General features: G+C 42.9%; 1 protein-coding gene across 10 annotated transcripts in view; it reads right to left on the bottom strand.

The window, feature by feature from the left end:
• Positions 1-19,730, bottom strand: part of MARCHF8 (membrane associated ring-CH-type finger 8) — a 94,385-nt gene that overhangs the window by 24,487 nt on the left and 50,168 nt on the right. The gene's annotated exons all lie outside the window — the stretch shown is intronic.

The following is a 19,730-nucleotide window of genomic DNA, read 5'->3' on the forward strand; positions in this document are numbered from 1 at the left end:
AAGTGCTCTTTCACATCTCGGTTGTTTTACCACATAAAGCTGGTACATCCATAAAGTCAACAGGAAATTCACTACAGCCTTAGCCCAGATTGGCCAAAATCTGTAGTCTGATGGGCTACTTACACCAACTAGCAGGTTAAGCACCAGCTCAGCCATATTTTCAAGGAGTGACACTGACCAAATAGCCGCTACCAGATCCAACACAGACTTGCAAATGTACACACACCTTCCGGGCTGGTTGGCCTGTCAACTACCAAGCAGCCCCATCACCCAGATAAAATTGCTTCAGCCCTTGGACACCAGCTGACCCTGTCTGAGCCTGTGTTCTAATCACGGACATTTTTTGAAACAGCTGCTCGAAGTCTCACAGTTTACATACATGCAGACTTCAAAATTTGTTGGGTTGAAAACAGATAAACAACCCAGTTTTGCTGTGCAACAGCAATTTCCAGTTCACCGCTCAAGTAGCACCCCTGCTGAAGGAACGTACAGTGCTTTCTTGCCAGCTTCTGCAAAGGACCAAAAAAAAAATAATATTTTTTTAAATCATTAAACAGCAATAGAAACACCTGTAAGTAATACAGTTTGTGAAGTCTAGCTGTGCTGTTTAATTCCCTTTTGCAAATAAAATAATAAACATCTATCTTTCAGGAAAAAGCACCGTGGAAGCCATTAAATAGAGCCAGTGTTTGCTGGTGTTTCCCATGCTGCGCTACATTAAATATGCCATATGTTTTCCAGTTATTAAGGTAGAAAAGATCTGTAAAGCCATGAAAGGAGCTCCTGAAATAGGTAGATTTTAATGGCATGCACAATTACTATGAGGGGACCAGAAACATTAAATAGATAAAAATGATTTTAAAGGCAAACAAACAAAATCTCACCTTTCACACTATATCCATCACCGGCACCTTCATTCTGGGATCTTTTACCAGTTATTCACAAATTAACACTGATATGGCAGTGAAACGGCTACGGTTCTATTATGGTACTATCGCACCCCAATAAATAAAACTCTTCAGAGTTTTTTTTCTAGTGTGTTCCCATTGCACGGTAAGACATATTCTACTCTGGTAATTACAGCTCCAAAGGAGCTCTCCTTCCCTCTTGCAAAAGCATTAGTCTTTGCACTTGAATGAAAGGTCAAGACAAACGCAATACCTGTCGGCGTGGGCCCTACAATTATCACCAGTCAAAGCAAGTGTCACTCTAACAGATCAGTCTTTCTGGATGGGATAATGGGAGCCCTGCCTCTCAAAATCATCCTACTCAACTAGAACCACCTGGCAGGCACTTAAAATAAAAAATCTGGATAGGAAAAAATTACAAGTGCAACTTGTAACTTCTTCTGAGCCACTCACTGCCAGCTGCGGCTCTGAGGTCCCCCTCAGAGCCTGGCTCTAGGGAAACAGGAAGGCAGAAGCAGGGAAACGACTGAAAAACAGAAAACCTGCTACCCATTCCTACAGTGACATGTTCCTCTGAGCTTTGGGTGCACTTTCTTGCAATTGGCTGAATCCCCGCCCCCCCCCTCCCCCCCCCAACTTTCCAGTCTTTTTTTATCTTCCCCTTGAATTTACTCCCTGCTGTGAGTGAGAGTTGCCTCCTTCCTTCAGTGCTTGCTTCAGCTCACAGCTGCTTTCCAGCGGGGCTCCTCATCTTGCCTTCTCCACCTTGCTGGCTCATTTGCCCTCTGCCACCATTCCTTGGTTACCCTTGCACGACACCTCTCCCTTCTCAGTTCAGAGATTTCGAAGCCAACACCTCCCATCCTCCCATTTACCTCAGTCTTCCATATTCAGCACTTCAAGTTATTTTACCCTTCCCTACCATAACGTATCCATTTCCTCCTAAGCACAACAGCTATGTAACTTACACAGCCAAACTCAGAAGCCTTGTAAACACCAAAACACCAGTTCCTATCACCTGAGCCAGGCGGAGGGTCCCCACCCGCCGATAACAATTCAGGGAGCCATCGCTGCTCTTGTCCGCTTAAATACTAACGTATCACGCTGACCTTTCTGCAAACTCAGCTGTAGACTTAATGCAGCCTCAGCAAGCAGGCACCCTACAGAAATACAACTTGGGTGTCCTTGCCAGGATGGAAGGAGAAAAATATTTTGGTAAAATGGTTTGGATTTTACGTTTCCAATGTTTTGGTTTTCAGTCATTAAGACAGGGAAATAGAAGACAACAGAGAAAGCAGTCTCATAGCTTGGTAGCCTTCTGGATACATCCCTTCAGTCCTAAGCATGGCCATTGTTAAACCCATCATTATCTTTCATTATAGACCTGGAGAAGAAACTGCAAACCAGATCCCAATGATTTAGCACGGTGATTTTTATTCTCTTTTGCTCTAGGAAAGGAGGGCAGAGGGCACCAGAACAGGGTCCTCCTTCCTCCTCAAGCCACCAGTGGCTATGCATGAACCTAGCACATGCCCGCTTCCTGAAGCCTTAATTCTCTAACACACCAGTGGCCTGACAGGGTGCTACACTCCCCGTTTTGCAATACAGCTTTTACATTACATTATCTTACATGATAAAACAGGTTAAGATCCTTATCTAACGATAGAGTTCTTCAACTAAAGTCTCAGCAATGAAGAGCAGAGCCCTTTGTTTTGATGGTGTTCTCACTGCAGTGCCTCAGCCCGATAGAGACACAGTTACACAAACCAGGTCAGACTGGCTAGGGCACTGCCTACTTGTGGTTTTCTACCTGGAATCTGAAAGCCATTTTAATCTCATTTCGTGCATTACAATTGCATTTTAGAACGATAGTTTAAACACAAGATCGATAACTAGTAAAACCAGTTACTGTTATCAACAATGAGTGGCACAGGCACCATTCCAGTGTCTTCTGGGTAAATGGTTGCTTTCCTTAATAAAAGACTTTGCAGAAGAGAATGAATAAGTAATGATTGCTCCCATTCATACAGGAATTCTCCTTCTTAGATCTTAGAAGAGTTACAGAATGGGACACAGAATGGCATTGCTTGAAATGGTGAGGTGCTGAGTAGCTGAATGACCCTTGTGCGGCAAGTGAAACTCGGTTCTTCCATCAAGCCCCAAGACCAGAGCATGAACGCACAGTTGTTCTACAAACACGTAGACATACACACCCAGGTATTGTTTCCTGTTTCATAACTGTGCCAGATTTCCTAAGAATCTCTTCCCAGAATTTATGCAAATCTTACACTGCAACCCTAACCTGAACAGTAGGAATTAAAAAGAACATATGCTTTTAGTTTGGGGAGAGGGGTTGTTGTTGTCATTGACAATATTGGCATGTGCACTTAATTGTCTGAAGTGGATAGACTAGAGAGGAAAGAAATGGGAGACGGCTTTATGAATTATTTTCTTCATCTGTCAAAACCAACGGATTGTTAAACTACAAAAGCTTTGTCAACACTAGATCTCATGACTGACAGAACCCAACAGCTAATTACTTCAGTAAGAAACGGTGTTTTGCATCATATCAACTGAATATTACCTTTTTTCTTTGGCAGTCAATCAGGTCATCATGAAAGAGCGACAAACTTACTAACAGTTTATAAAGCCAGTGCTTGGCAAACTTCTTAAACCTTGCTTATTTCAAATTTTTTTTTGTCCATAAAAATGTTATAAAATATCAAAGTTCATAAATGATTTTTGCATGCAGCTAGAAGAGTAATGGCATCTAATCAAAGAACAGTAATGGCATCTATGCCTTGCATCTCTGCTTTCGTGCAGTATTTACCCCCGAACACTGGGAATGGAGGAGGGTGATGGAAATCACAACATCTATTTGCCTTTTTTGCCCTCCTGGACACCCAGCAGAGATACTGAAAAAGGAATCCAAACAATCTGTCCCATCCATCTAGTCCAGTATCTTGTTCTTGGATGATCACACTTGATTCTCTCTGATCAGCAATTCACAATCGAGCGCAGAAACCCAGTATAAGATTTCAGATCTTCCATCACAGTGGAAAATCTATAGCAAGTTCTCTGTGGATTACTCAGACAGCTCACAAGCTTGCTCATTCATGTTCACATCAAGCCACTTCACATAGTGGGAGGCAAACTCCATAAAACAACCTGAAGGCAAAAAACAAGGCTGGAAATAAAACACGGGAGAATTAACAAGCTTTATTCCAGGTGCTGAACTTACAGCTGTGCCTGAGAACATCAGCAACAGAAATAAAAATCACACGATCAGATGGTTTTAACAGAAAAGAAAGATCAATGAAAAGAAAAGATGACCGACCAAATGGCTTTAATGTCAGAGTTCAAGGAATTCAAAGAACAGGCCCCTTGGGCGTTTGGGCGGGGAGTCAAGGAGGCTAACAGATCACAAACAAGAAACACGAATGAGAGGAAATTCAAAGAACAAGGCAAGCACAGAAGAACGTTGAAGTTAAATAAGAATCTCTTGCCTATGTCTGCACCACAGTGTGGTCAGAAGCACAGCACGCTTCGTCTCCAGTCTGCCATGCGAATAGCATTTAGAGCTTGCACGGATGTGCCTAACACCGTGCAAACCTGACAGGCGCACAGGTCTCTGCGCGTTCCAGATGTGGTCCACTCGTGTGTAAGTCGTTACTCATTGTACTGGTAGACATTGCACCGGCTTACGCAGGGTATTGCCGTGTGCTCAGTCTCGCCAGTTTTGTCTTAGGAGTACAAGGGGTGCGATGCTTGGATCCCTTCTTGAGTCCAAGATACACTGGATAAGGTGAGGAGAGTATTGTCTTCAAAAAGGCCGTTTTCTCCATGGCTTTGTTCTCCAGACTTTTTTCAAGATACCATTTTTCTGGCTTTTGCGCTGCTTTGCTTTACTTCCAAAGGCTCCACAAAGTGCATCTGATTATGGATAACCTGCATCTCCAGCTGCCATTTCAAAACGGAGATCTGATCTCCATCTCCCCTCTTCAATTGTTTGAGCTAGGAGAGGACATAAAAGCCTTCCTCTTGATGAGCCGAGGCTGCCTCACTGGAAGAGCAAATTTTAATTCCTGCCCAAGACCATCAGTCTGGTACATTTCACTAAAATTACATTCATTTGCACACTTACTATATTCATATGACACGTGCCCATTTCCTAACAAAGACAGTAAACTGCAAAGTTTGGCATCCAACATGTTTTATGGACGTTCTTATCTTGCTGTTGCCAGACAACCTGCCTAAAATGGATGCACGCCTTTACGTGATGCAACACATAAAACTGAATCCTTCCCTCAGGGAACAAATTATATGAACTACAAAAGACACGATCTAAAAATATACACCTTTTTTGAGAATGGAAGCAGTATGCATTCAGCTTACCTGTGTGACTGCGAAAATGCCATTTCAAAGGATTTCATGTGTTTAACAACAGAAAGGGAGATACAGACACTGAGGAAGACAGCAATTATAAACAGATTAAAAGGAATAACATTCTGTCCTTCGTGAAGTAACTGCATTTAAGGCAACTGCTGGAATTCTCATGGTACACTACACATGTCAATATGCCAAAGCAATTGACTATTTTAAATATTCACAGACTAAAAACACCTCTAGGCAACCGGCAATTTGGAATTTCTCAGGCTGCCAAGAGACGTGGGAAGCCTGCAGCCTAGATGAACTCTCTGAAGAGGTGGCCTTTCCTGGTGTCCACACAACCCTGCCGACTGCGTCGCTTGCCGCGGGCTCAGGCTGCGTGCTAGCACGTGCTCCTCCGGCAGGGTGGCGGGCAGCGGCGCAGCCCGCACAACACGCGCGCCTTGGACAGGACGCACGTGCCTGGATTGCTGCCTCTGCTCAGCTAAGGAGGTCCACAAAGCCTCTCTGATTTCCAGCTCATGTTATACCACCGCAGCGTACTGTTAATACAGGGAATCACAGAATCATCTCTTAGCCAAGGTTACAAAGGCCTCCTGAATCTAAAAACAGATCCAGAACAATACTAGAAAACTGGCTACTTTCCAAAGCAAACTTGATACTTCAAGTTGCTTCTATTTTTCTCAAGGATTTTATCTTCTTTTCCTCCCTTTCCATCTTCAGGTAGTATGATAGCTTATTAACCTATTTCTGACTGCATGGACCATAAGGGCAAACAATATTTCCCATAGCAGCTAGAGAAATCACTTCCCAAATGATGCTGGCAAAGTTTTCAGGATATTTTTGGTAACATTTAACATGATATGGCCAAAGGCACATGACAAAAGAGCTCTCAAAAGAGCGCTTGTAGATATAAGCCCTGTTTAGTAATACCTACTCAGTACAGACCAGCTTGGTTTTGCCGGAAATATCTTCCCATTTTTATCAGTGCAGTTTGCAAACTATTCCGACCCACAGCACTTCAAACTCACTTAGTGTTAAACGATCACACAAATTTAGGTAAATGAGGAACTGGGCCCTAGAGATGCCACTGAAGTTACTTAGCCAAACACCGGTTAGAGTGAGATCCTTGAAAAAAATCTAACCTGCGATGTTCTGGAGAGCTTTAAGCACATTACAGTTCTTGCAACAACTGTTTGTAAGGTCAGAGAATACACAAAAAGTAGTATTAAGAAAAACAACACATTCAACCATCCTTACAGAAATAAGCCACAACTACTTATGGAAAACACTGCTCTGGGAGGAAAGACGATGCACAGCTAAGAAAGAAGTATAGTCTTCATTTAAAGGGTGGTGCATTTAAACTGCGGAACAAGAATCTTTTAAAGCATAAATCTGCTAATAAAAAAAAAATAAATTAAGTGACAGTAGTGACAGTTCAGAGTTCCTGGCTAATTATGCAGGAAATTCAGGGGTCAACTGACTATTTAGCCAAAGTCAGTTTAACGCCTTTCCAACGCAGGCAAGCGGTGCATGTCCAGAGAGGGCGACATGGGGCCAGGCAGAAGACCAGTACTGGGGACACCACCGTTCATGAGCGCCCACTGGTGCTATCAGCGTTCTGCACTCTTTGGTACTGTGAACACTTAAAGTCATCGTACTATTAGAGTAGCAGCGTATGGCAAGAACTTGGTACGGCGGTGCTTTGAAACACCTGGCTACACCCCCAGCCTCCTGCGCCATCACTACCCACCCCCTTTCACAGCACTGCCAGGGCACTTTTTTTGCAATTGCATATTTTAGGACTTTCTGCAAAACTCAGACCTGAAGCAGCACGTCTTTTGCTTTCACAGGTCTGTCTTTTGGGACCCTTCCTTTTGCTATGAGTCCTGTGCAAACAACCGTGACTCAAGACAGCCACTTCTCACTGACAAAGTAATTCTAGGATTTGTACAGTGCTAAAAGCTGCAAAAGCCTCTTCTAAACACAGAGGATTTAACACACTCTAAAATACTTCTTTTTTAGTCTAAAAATCTGTAGCCATTGACTTTACATCCACATTCGGGGTGCTGCACTCGAAATTCCAACATATTCAGTAACGTTAAAGGAACTGAGGGCGCAGGTTCCCAAGAGTCGCAGGTAAACAAAGTTTCAGAAACCAGCAAACAAGGGGTGCGCTGAGAAATACTGCATGCTTCAGGCACAAGCAGGTACTCCGGCAGTCTCTCACTCAGGGGACGTCTAGGACCTGTTACTCACTCACAGGAGAAAAATCCTGCTGAGTCTGGTGACCTTCCAACCGTACAGCAGGAACTGAGAAAGCACAGCACCATACATCACCGATATCAAGGGAAAAAGAATGAAAACGCAGGGGAAGTAAAGGACAGAAGCAGAATTTTAATGTGCTCCATTAGTCTGTCCTGTATATCACTCATTAAGTGGGTCCCTGATAAAGGAGCAGGATAAGAATTCAGCATCTATCTGCAAGCCAGTTAACACCACCTAAATCCACGTCTAACAGCTGATGCTATCAGGTTTACCGATATTGATCATTGGTATACGCGTACATCATGTTCCCACCTTCTCCGCTATGTCTGCCACAATAGCTTATGCCCACAAATGAAAAATCGATATAAAAAAATCTTTTTGGTGGAAGAAAAGTGCTTAGAAGATTTAGATTGTCTACATCTTCTGTTACCTTTCCTACTCTAGAGAAGAAAAGCACAACTCAGAAGGCCAACAGGATGAAAACAAAAATCCAACAGGAGATTGATCTTTTTTTAGGAGGATCATTTCAACTTTTTTTATTTAACAAAATTATTGAAGAAAAAAGATGGCATGACCGCACAAAATAAAGGGAAAGTCTTCCCCAAAGGCACAGAAAGCAAAATGGTGAGTCCCATTCTGTCAGTGACACCTTTTTTAATTCTGTATTCAGCAGCAGTACTTCTTGAAAAGGAGGGTTGATCAGATCTTTTCTCTCTTCAAATATAGCAGCAGTCAATAAAGCAAACAAAATGCTAACATGGGGAAGGAACAGGTGGAAATGAATACTGGAACACTATAAAAACCAATGGCAGGACAACAGCTTTTGTATATGGTTACTAGAAATTAAATCCTGGCTTCATGGAAGTCAGAGGGAATTCCACGACTAATGTCAATCGGGTCAGGAGTTCGGCCTCTGTTAGTAGGAGATACTGCAGAAATGCAGAGTTCAGCAACAGGCGACTGGGGTGATCAACAATAAGACAAGTCTTTATATGAACACAACTGAGAGAAAGTAATAAAATAAAGTGGAGTGAAGAAAAGACAGGTAGCTACGTAACAAGACTTCACAGTTGTGTCCCACACCTTCAGAAGAACACCAGGAAGCAGGTGACTCAAGCCAGCTAGTGCAGGCTAAGACACTTACACTTGGATTAATTATTTCCTGGAGGAAGCAATAAACCGGCACTCCATGTGGACACAGAGGTCCTCAAAACCAACAAGAAATGCCGGTGGTCTCAGGAAGACTCTGACTGAGCCACTATCAACATCTGGGTCTGAAAAAAGGTATTTCACTATCTGCAACTGGTAGTAGGCAACTTTAGCAGATCGGGACCCAAAGCGGTTTTAAAAATACTGACTTGCCTTTAGAGTAGGAGAAGCAGAGAAGAAGAAATTGTACTAAAAGTCAGCTAGAAAAACGTGTTTGCCTTTGCACGTGTAAATCTACATTTGCTTCACGTTCAGCAGGGAGAAGCCGGAGCACTTTTAAGAAAGAAGCCCCGTGCAGGAAGGGACCACTGTGCAGCGCTAACACTGAGCAACACTGAAGCCCACGCAGCTGGGTTGACTCGATAAAGCAGGGCTGAGCCCAGTGACCCATCACAGTAGGGCAGTCAGCCTTGGAGGCCAACAAACAGTAAAAGCAAAAGAAAAAAAAAAAGAAAAATTTGGTTTTGAGCAGGTGGCGTGAATGCGGTGCTCAGAGCACCCCAACTACCACTCGTGGGCAGGGCAACTGTAGCTGAAAAAGAGCCGCTCTGTGTAGGCAGCCTCGTTTCCTATCACTGTAATCCTCAAATCCTCAGATTACAGCGGAAGACGTGTCTGAGGCAATCAGCTGGGTGACTACCAAAGCCTACCGGCTGGAGAGAAGCCTTCCAAAGGAGCACTTCTCTTCACCCAGTTGGGAAACTTCAGCACAGTCACTGTCTAATAAGGATGGCTGAGGTTTTTGTGTGTCTGAATGAGCTGAATGCCAGCAGCTGTGTAAGAACTAAATTTACCACCGCAGTGCCAGGAATGCTTGCATTTTCTGTGGAAATAAAATCTCTGGGCCATTACCCAATTGGAATAGCAGCTCTTCTACTTAAGACATTTACTTATTCTCTTCCTGCATCTCTCGTGCTCCAGTTCCAGTAAAATCCTGCTTGGTTTCCAGAGTTTTTTATGGAAACACACATGCATGAGTTCAAAAGTACCAATATTATGTGAGTAACATTAAGCAACTCACCTCGTTGGGTTCCTCTGCCTCTTGCATTTATTCCTACGAAACAGAAAATGAGCTGCAGCTGTCAGAGTGCTGGCTGACCTGCTGGGGACTGGACTGCATTCCTGCACACATGCTGACATAGCATCTTCTAAAGTTTATTCCCCAAGGGGAAAGGGTTATAAATAAGTCTTATATTCACAGTAAATCTCCTGCCCTTCATTCCCTAGAGCTCTGAGCACGGGCAGTTTTTTTGTCACAGGAAATTGCATCAAAGTTTTCAGAAAAAGTGTATTAGCTTACATGATTTGCTTTTGTCAAACTGCCTTTAACTTGACCCTCACCAAAGCTAGATTTTAAAAATGTAGTTTCGGTCTTCTCTATGTTCACTGCTCTACACATTCATTATCTGCAGAAATCTGGACATCTCTGAAATCTGCAGCTGTTTTAGAGGCTAACAGATGTTATTGAAGTATATTTTATATTTTTCAGAAGTAACTTTGAAAAACCCACAATGAACTGCAGAACGATTAAAGGCATTTCTGCACACCTTCTGAAAATATGTCTAGTCAGGTCTCTAGGGAGGCTTTTTCTCTTGGGTTTTACACTTAGTATTGAGTGAGAACCTGAAGCAATAAAGAGGGGCTTCACCGCGGGCCCTAGAATCCAGCAGAGAGGATTCACTTGTGAGGCAGGATTCTCAGATTGACAAAATGTTTGCTAATCCTGTTACAACAAGGTTTTGATCCAGGACCAGAACTTCCCAGCCCATACCTCCCCCAGCCCCAGCCCCTACATCTATTTCTGATTCCTCTTAGTTTTGAGAATACAAAAGAAAATTATCCCTAAATGTAAGTACTATCCTTCCAGTTCGAAATGACTACTTAAGTATTTTCTAAGAGATTAAAGACTAAGTAACTGCTGCTTTGGAAATCCATTTTTCTTAAAGGATAAACCCTAGGCAATATTGTCTATCTGGACATTACAAAAATGTCAAAATTCTCCCTGAGATTTTAGTTTTAAAGGCATCCAGTGAAAAAAGAAATATCAGATAGTGTGCAGGTGTTCTCTAAAAGAGGAAATAGATGATTTGGCCCGGGAAAGGTGGGAGGCCAGGGGGAAGGGTTAGATGCTTCCGAGCTGCATCAGTGCAGGCAGTTGGACTGATGAAACAGTAACATAGGATAAGGATGCAACCTGCAAGAACAACTGGATTACGCTCTGAAATACAGAGACTTAAAAAAAAAAAAAAAAAAAGACGACTCAAACCAGAGCATCCTGGTCCACATTCAGACCCTCCCTGTGGAATAATCGCTGGAGGTGACTTAGAGATTAAACCTATGTTTTTAGAAAAGGTACAGCATGGAAGAAGCTGTCAGGGTGGCGTGCAGCTGCTACGTGAGGAATCCATTCCACGGAAGGGCCCCCGTAACCTTAGGTGTCGGCAGTGCCAGGAGACCTTGGCACCCTGACTCCAAGAGGAGTTGTCCGGAGGGTGGAGCGGTGCCGAGGCATCGCGGCCAGGCTCTGGGATAAATGGGAACTCGAGGTACCCTGGAGCTGGCACGCTGTGTATTTGCCACCCTGGGGCAACAGGCCGTCATACTGTTGACAGCATTCTGTCCTTTTGGTGAACTTTGCTCATTATAATATCACTATAATACCAAAACACACCTCCATCCCAAAAGTTACCCGCCTCTAAGGTGCGACCACCCCTCACCGGGCACGTGCTTGGAATTTCTTCTAGTCTATGCTTTTAGAAGTAAAGCGAGGAAATTTTACAGCAATCCTAACAAAGGTGTGTGTGACTAGAGTCACTCAAGCTCCACCTGAAAGATGAGAAAATAGTATAAAATGTGTGAAGAGAAAGAGGGTGTTAGGGAAGACACCATCATGTACCACTCTGACTTCTGGGACCAGGCGATGGGCTGAGCCTCCTTCCCTCCCCCGGGACGCCTTTGGGTAAGATTGCAAACCTCTGTAGCGTCACTTTAAACCCCTAACGTATTAGAGTTGCTTTGCTTCATATTACAGTCACTTCATATTTGTTCAGCGTACTTGTAGCCTAGCAGTGTACTCATATCTTTGGTATTTATGTGTGTCTTGTAACCAGCAATCTTATCACCGGTAATCCAAAGAACCTGCGTCTCTGTTGCTTTAATAAAGTGCACTATGTGTTAATCTAGCCGTGATCGTTCTCACTGAACGCGACCAGCCTGGGCATCTGCCAAATGAGTTACTAACAACAAACGCTCTGATGGGTGGGTACTTCTACAACCCTTAGAAAATAAACCGTTGATCAAATCTGAGACTAAGACTGGACTCAGCCCCACCTAAACTCCTCTCAGAGAAGGATTTTGGAAAGCAAGGGGGTCCTGTCTGAACCTCGCGACTCAACGGTAGGATCTCCCCCAGCCACTCCTCAGACTCCTACCACTGACGCAACACCCCTGTACTGGAGACCCTGATTTTGGGTTTCAATACAGACATTTACAAAAGGTGAGCAAGACTGATGCAAATTTGCATGGAAATGCTAAAGGTTAGATATGGTTTACATCATGTCTTCTGCATTTTAACCCCTTGCTTCCATACATAAAAGTGCTTTGCCTTAAGGAAGTTACAAATGTCACTGTGTTTTCACAGGCATCCAGGAGGAAACTCATCTATGGGATGAAATAATTTGTTAGGTCAGGCAAGACCCAAGGCTGGTGAGCAGGGATTCCTGCAACAAAACAAGCAACATTAACAACAGGAACCAACTCAGAGGCAAATGCAGGAAGGACTGGCACTTGGAAAGGGTAACCACTTAAAAACTAATCAAAAGGTACAGTTCACCCAGTAGTTTGACAACTACCTATTAATCTTACAGATTAATTTTTAATAATCCTCAAAACAGGGAGGTGAGGACATTTAAATATCAGGTCTGGAAAAAGCCTGTGGTGCCTTGGACGTGCTCCCTGTAGGCTCTAAATAAGCTTTTCTTGCAAACTCTTGTTCAGCATGTGAACAGGAACAAAAAAAAAAAAATCTTCTCTAGAGAAAAGCATTTGGATAAACCTCTTCCAGTCACTTAAAACTCAAAGCTCTAAAATAAAAAAGTAGTGAAATACGCAGCCTTATCCTGCAGTTAAAAACAAAGCAGCACAGCAGAGAGGTAAATTACAAAAGTAAGAGTTCAAAGGGATAAGTGGCCAATTCTCTACAGACAGACTAAGAAAAACTAATACTTTTCTTGTGAGGTTCCTTAGTACCATCTGCTGCTATACCCTGGAGGACAGAATGGATGACATCAAAAAGAGAATGTAAAATTGGAAGAACCTCTCAATACAAACATGCATTTAGTTAACATCCAGATCGTCGCTAAAAAGAAGGTTGTACCACAGGGTTGAAACTTCAGCACACAATGAATGTGCTGCTTCTATAGCACCTTTTCTCCAAACCAGTATTTCCCCTCCAAAGGGAATTACTGCCCTTGTTCAGTGCTGAACAGCAGTAGGGAGCAGCTCAAAATAAGCTGAACAAGATGGTATCTAAGGTAAGTTGTAAGAGGGACGTGATGAGGTCAGCTTGCAATTTAAAACCTCTTGCAAAATATGCTCCTGGAGTTTGACAGCAGTTTCCCGATGCAGGCGAATGTGGCGGTCACTTGGCAGAGCAGAAACCTGAGGCATGGGGAAATTACACTGCCCTGAGTGAAACTCGCCCCTTCCTATTCTACTGTTATCCGCAGTGTCACTCGGCGTCACAGCCAGCAGCTGTGTCCTGTTACAGGCACATGGCTGAAGAGTGCATGTGGTTTGCACAGCATGAGTTTCACCTTCAGTGAAGCCGTGCCAAAGCAAGAAGCACATGATCGAGAGCCCTTCCTTCCATTCTTCTTGGTCATACAATGTAAACCTCCAAGCTGGATCTTGTCAGGGCATTGATCTTCACATGGAGTATCAAGGCTTTGGGATCTGCCTAAGGAGATGCCTGCTGGAGCCCGCCACCTGGCAAAGCACTAACTACACCTTAGTAAGCGCTTCCTCCAAGTCAGAGCAACAGTCTCGTTCACCCCACTGAACTTTCCCCCTGCAACTTTTCTGTTTGTGCCCACCACTTGTAAATGTGATCCCAAATTCTCCTTGCAGTTCCCTGGCTGTACAATGGCCTTTAGATCTCCAAGCGTGGTGGTCCATGAGAATGCAGAAGGCGCTCCACAACGCCGTCATTTCCGTGCACAGAGGCAAGCAAACTGAGAGCAAATTGAACAATAAATTAATGTTCAAAGATGCTGGTTACAGGTGAGGCACCACAGCATAATGATTAATAATGATTAACCGTATGAGCAGTGGCTAAAGTCACTTGGTTTGTTCAGCCTGGAGAAGGGGAGACTGAGGGGAGACCTCATCCCCATCTATAGCTCCCTCCCGAGGGCAGGAGGAGGGGCAGGGCTGGTCTCTTCTCTCTGGTGACCAACGGCAGGACCCGAGGGAACGGCAGGGAGATGTGCCAGGGGAGGGTTAGGCTGGGCATTAGGAGAAGGTTCTTCCCCCAGAGGGTGGTGGAGCCCTGGAACAGGCTCCCCAGGGAGGCATCACGGCACCAGCCTGGCGATGTTCAAGAAGCATTTGGATAACACCCTCAGAGACACGGTGCGAACTTGGGGTGTCCTGTGCAGGGGACAGGAGTTGGCCTTGATGGTCCTTGTGGGTTCCTTCCAACTCAGGGCATTCTGTGATCCTGTGATAAGGAATCTACAGGCTTTTCCAAAAAAGTTAGGATTTGGGATCTTGGGATTGAAGATTAAGAAACACTACTATGGACAACAGTTGTGTGGGGAATCCTCATTGAGGTACTTTGATATTTAAATTTTTACAGCCTTTGGCACATGCAGAAACCCTGCAACCCATGCTCCCAAGCACAGGGGCACAACTGGAGCATAGCAGTGGAACTGAAATGAGAGGATTACATTTCAGGAGGGACATGTTTGGGTGTGAGACTAGAGGCTTAAGGGGATTAGAAGACAGGAGCTGCTTCAGAAAGTGACAGGGTGAAAAACAACAAAGCCCACACGTAAACATTGCCCATAAGTAAGCATTGCTTCGTATCCTTCAGCGTTAGAGAGATACAGTGAGCAGAACAGCAAATAAACCAGTGACCACTTCAACTGCATCTTCAGCCACCTCCACTGTCCCCAGCACCATCTTAACTCACGTCATACCTGCATTTTCTGTCTCCTTTTGCCTTTTGTCACCCTTGTTTCTGCTTAGCTGCTGAGCTTCCCACATGAACCAGTCCTTTTCTCCTTTCTTTCTATTATTATCTATACTGTCTTTCTCTGTATCGTTCCCTGTCACCACGGGAAAACAATTTGGAAATACTTTCTAATTCAATGCATGAAAAGGATGTTATGTTGCTATATAAAGGAGGACGACTTCCATATCAGGAAACTAGAATGGACAGAAATATAGCCGTCTTCATAAGATCTAATCCTGGGTACAAAAGGGAACTCCTGTAAGCTTAAGAAAGAAGAACTGCAATAATTTTTAACTCCAGGGGCATTTTATTTTTCTGCTCGCTAACATTTCTCAAAGGTAGAGCATTAGATTTGGCTTCCTGTTCAATATGCCCTTCTAACAAATACAGAAGTGGTAGTTTTATTCCCTGAAGGATATGGAGTTAAACTCACTAACAAGAGTTACAAATGCTGGAGGGCCTAGCATGACTGGAGCATCCTATCTGGATGTAATTTAGAAATCGGAAAACCCTGCCAAATTCAATTGATGCTTTCAAGAAAGAGGAGAATTCAGGAGCAGGGCTCCGTGGTGCTAAGCATACCATGTGGCAAAGGGCTGGAATTGCTTCAGAAAGCTTATAACCCAATACATGAAAATCGAAAAACTACAGCAACCTGACAACAGACACTGAGAGGGATGGATACTGGTGTATAGAGTAAAAGTTGCCAGGCATGTTTGTGTCAAATGCATTAAAATACACACTCACACACAAGCATGCATGCATGCATATATACATATATATGACAAAACCCCTACAAACTACATTTTGGTTCCATTTAATGGAAGGAATCTGCACTAGAGAGGGCCAAATCCAAGGGCTACAGTAAACTAAGCCAAAGAAACCCTCTCAAAAGAGAAGTCCTACAAGTGCCACCTGAATTTTAATGACAAGGTAGTTGAATTCATTTGTATCACAGACAGCATCAAAGAGCATAAGTTAGGATGACCGCTGAGCCAGGGCTTGGGAATAGGAAGTTCACTAGCTGTAGTCAGGCCTTTATGGCCTTGGATACTAAACCTTCCCAAAGTTTGCTTGAAAAGAATAGGACAGAAAGTCAGACATCACCTCTGAAAATCGCTGACAGGTAAAACTGGTTCATATCTATAAATGGTAAAGAGGAGGACAACTTGCAAAAATGCTCACATTACGTTGAGCATACTTAAATTCCCTTCCCACTGTTGCTCAGGAGCTCGTATTTCCTCCTTGTTAAAGTCACACTTACTGCAGATGCACTGTTTTCATTTCAGATATATCTGTGTTCACCTTTCTTTTCCGTTCAGTAAAAAGCATGTTAACATCTTCCCTGGAGCCAGATAGGGAGAGGTTTCTACTTGCACTTCCACAAATCAAAAACAGCTGCTACATGGCATGGCATGGCAGAAGTGAAAACTCTTTTAAATAAAAAGCAGAAGAGCAAAAAGGGGAAAGGGGGATAGAGCGAGTAATAAGCAATGTATCCTGCAATACAACCGAGAAAGGTTGGACTAGACGATCCCTGAGGTCCCTTCCAAGCTGTGATTCTGTAAGAAAGAGGAAAAACAAAAGAAACAATCCTCCTCTCCCCCTAATTTTTTACAAACCCTCCCCCCCCCCCCTTTTTTTTTTTTTAATGGCAATACAACACTTATATTTCTTTGTTGAATTTGGGATGAGAAATGTAGGTCTTCCAATGAGAGACAATTTGTAGCAACCATTAATGGTTTGAAGCATCAGGAAACATTAGACTGAAGGGCCTGCTTCCCACGCTTCTTTGTGGGCTAGAGGAGAGTATCTAATGGCAAAGGAGAATGAGGAATTCCCTTTCCGGCCGTACCCACCTGAGAAATGCCCTTGTCCCCATTGTACCTTGCCCACTTTCAAGATAATGGGCTGCAGAATGGAGACTGTTAACCCCCATCCTATGTCTGTTGTCTCAGAAATCCTCTGACAAAAGAACCTCAGCTCCCACCGCTAAGTCTCTCCCAGTTGTCATTTGCCATAGTATTATAGTGAGTTTGTAGAATATACAGTTTCTTGATTAAAAGACATTAAAATGTCTTTTTTAAAAGTAAGTGATAAAAATCTGCCTTTGGGTCAGATAATCACTGCATTTATCAGGCTTGATTTTTCTATGGCATTATATGAATTTGACCTCTATTATGTTTGTTTTTTAAAAAGGCTACCTTTGTTTTATCTCTTGAATTATTGCATATGTTGCTTTATGGCTCTTCCTCTCCACCCAGGACAGCTAGTGACAATGTACGCTAGATAACCTGGAGATAGTCTCAGTCTTACCTCTAAAAGGGCTTTGCCCCAGTGTAGCTGAGGGAAATAGAGAAGGAATAGAATGGTTTATAGAAATGGTTTATTCAGCTTGTAATCAGCTAGAATTCTTATTATCCATAACACCAGTGCTTACAGTTTATTCGGAGGACTGAAGTCCTCTTATTTTTAAACCGTGTTGTGTAGGTTAAGGCGGCCTTACTTAGGAACTGAACTGGCTTGGTCCTGACACCACTCTTCAACTCCCCTTTATATTTAAGGCGGCATTTTTTGGAAGAAGAGAACATGCCCAATGCATAATTAAGAGCTTGGATAGGGTTGTCATTTGTTTAAATGTCACAGGTATGCCACGAAAAAAACATGGTGCAAAAGTAACTTATACCTACACAAAACTCCCTGCCTCGCACAGGCAGTTTTCCAATCAAAATAAGCTTTACGGGCAGCAAGATCTTTTTTAGCTTTTCTTTTGACTGTCTACAGTGTGTTTGCTCTTTGAGTACAGATATTGTGGTAAATCACGAGCCTTCGAAGTACAGCTCAAGTTTTTAACTCTCTTACCCTTATAGTCATAGGAAAAAATTGCTAAAAAGTCTTCTCATTGTGAAAATGCTTCCAGTCAAAGCCTAAAACAGCTGGTCGAGTGGGGACAAGCCATTCAGCTAAAATGATGATGTGGCAATGATGGAGTATAGTAACAAGAACTTGTCATCAAAGTTCATTACTTCAAGGTTGACGAAAAACAACAGGGACAGTTACAAACGGTTGCCCCTTTGAAACCAGCGACTCCCAAGCTTTCCTGCACGCAAAGGCATTTCAGAGATGTTGACTGCAGCTACGCTCAGAGTTTCTTAATTTAAGAGCTTCTGTCCAACTGTAAAAACTACAGCAGACTGCAGGACAGACAATCACTAAGTCAACTCCTACTCTGACCCCTGATCGTAACCTGGGAAACAGGAAGCCAACAGAAGTTAGGAGACTAGTTTGATTTGAAACAAGGGATATTTTTAAGGAAAGCAATGCACAGTCGGTGTTCTTATGAAGACCAGAGTGGGTGCAGGGCCAAAATTATGGAAGAGAGAAATATTTAAAAAAAAAAAAATTAGCAGAAGCACCATTCCTGAATAAAGCAGGCAGAGAAAACACAGGGATTATTACTTTTAACCACAACAGCCCAGCCTGGATTTGAAAGCAGAGCTAGCGCCTCAAATAGCCTAAGGTATTACATCTGGTTCTTCAAACTAATCCTACCCCTTCGAGACAGACAAGGACTTCCTTTGGGAAGAGTGTCGTTACATTTCAAAGTCCTAATGTTAACCACTAACTGTCAATTGAGATAAAACAAGCACCCCAATGAGTCATAAAACTCTAATTTTCCATTAGACAGCAAGAGAAAAACTGATGACAAGAAACAACAACTTTAAGCCATTAACAGCAACCAGATGGAATGGCAAAAACTATTAAAAGAAAACTATTAACTTAATATCAAGAGAAAGAAATAACAGTGTGTAGTAACCACAAAACGCCTCAATATGGAGACCAACCAACCATCAAGGTCAACATAAGGGAGCTTAAATTGGTTGGTTTTGAGATTGCTTCCTGTTACGCTAGGCTAAGCTGGGAGCTTGACATTAAATTAGAAAGAAAGGAAAAAAAAGATCCCCGAACAAGAGAAACACAAACCCCCGTGTTCACAGCAGCCCAGCTGACTAACAGAAGGTGCAGAAACCAGGTCCTGGGAGAATATTTTAATGACATTTCTTCCCCTTCCCAACACCCTCATTCCCTTTTGAACTGCCTATTCTTATCATTGAAGAGCTTCGGGTTCACTTTTACTAAGAAAGGTGAAAGATTCACACGTCGCCGCAGTCCACACTAGGACCCAGTATAAGGTTTGTCAAGGAACATGCCATTTCAAGTCACCAAACGTCCAATGAAGGGCTACTGGCTCTAGTGCTCAGAAGCCAAACTGTTTACCACTTTTTAAACAGCTACAATTCAGTTTTGTCAACCTCTGATACACAAAAAAATCCACGATTCAAATTTCAAAATAATGAAATTAGCTTAAAATTCATAAAACGAGTGCACACATCCCCAGTACACCAAAACACACATGATAAAAACAAGGCAGTGACAGGAAGAAAATATTAAAAATACATGTTTCAAACATTAGTTAAAAAGAAAAATAAAAATTTGAACAACATTTTAAAACCCAAAAGGAACCTTTATCTTCCTAAACTTTCTTTCAGTTATATGCAGGCAGATGCATGGGAATGGTGACTCCATGCTCAATCCAGACATCAAAAAATTACCATTTCTTTTAACATAATCATCTCATCATTTCAGTAGCACTGATTTTGCTTTTGAAATGTTACTTCTCAGGAAGAAGCAAGAGTATGCTTGCTTTTTTTTTTTTTCCT

The sequence above is a fragment of the Phalacrocorax aristotelis genome, chromosome 12 (assembly GCF_949628215.1).
Source record: "Phalacrocorax aristotelis chromosome 12, bGulAri2.1, whole genome shotgun sequence".
NCBI lineage: Eukaryota > Metazoa > Chordata > Aves > Suliformes > Phalacrocoracidae > Phalacrocorax > Phalacrocorax aristotelis.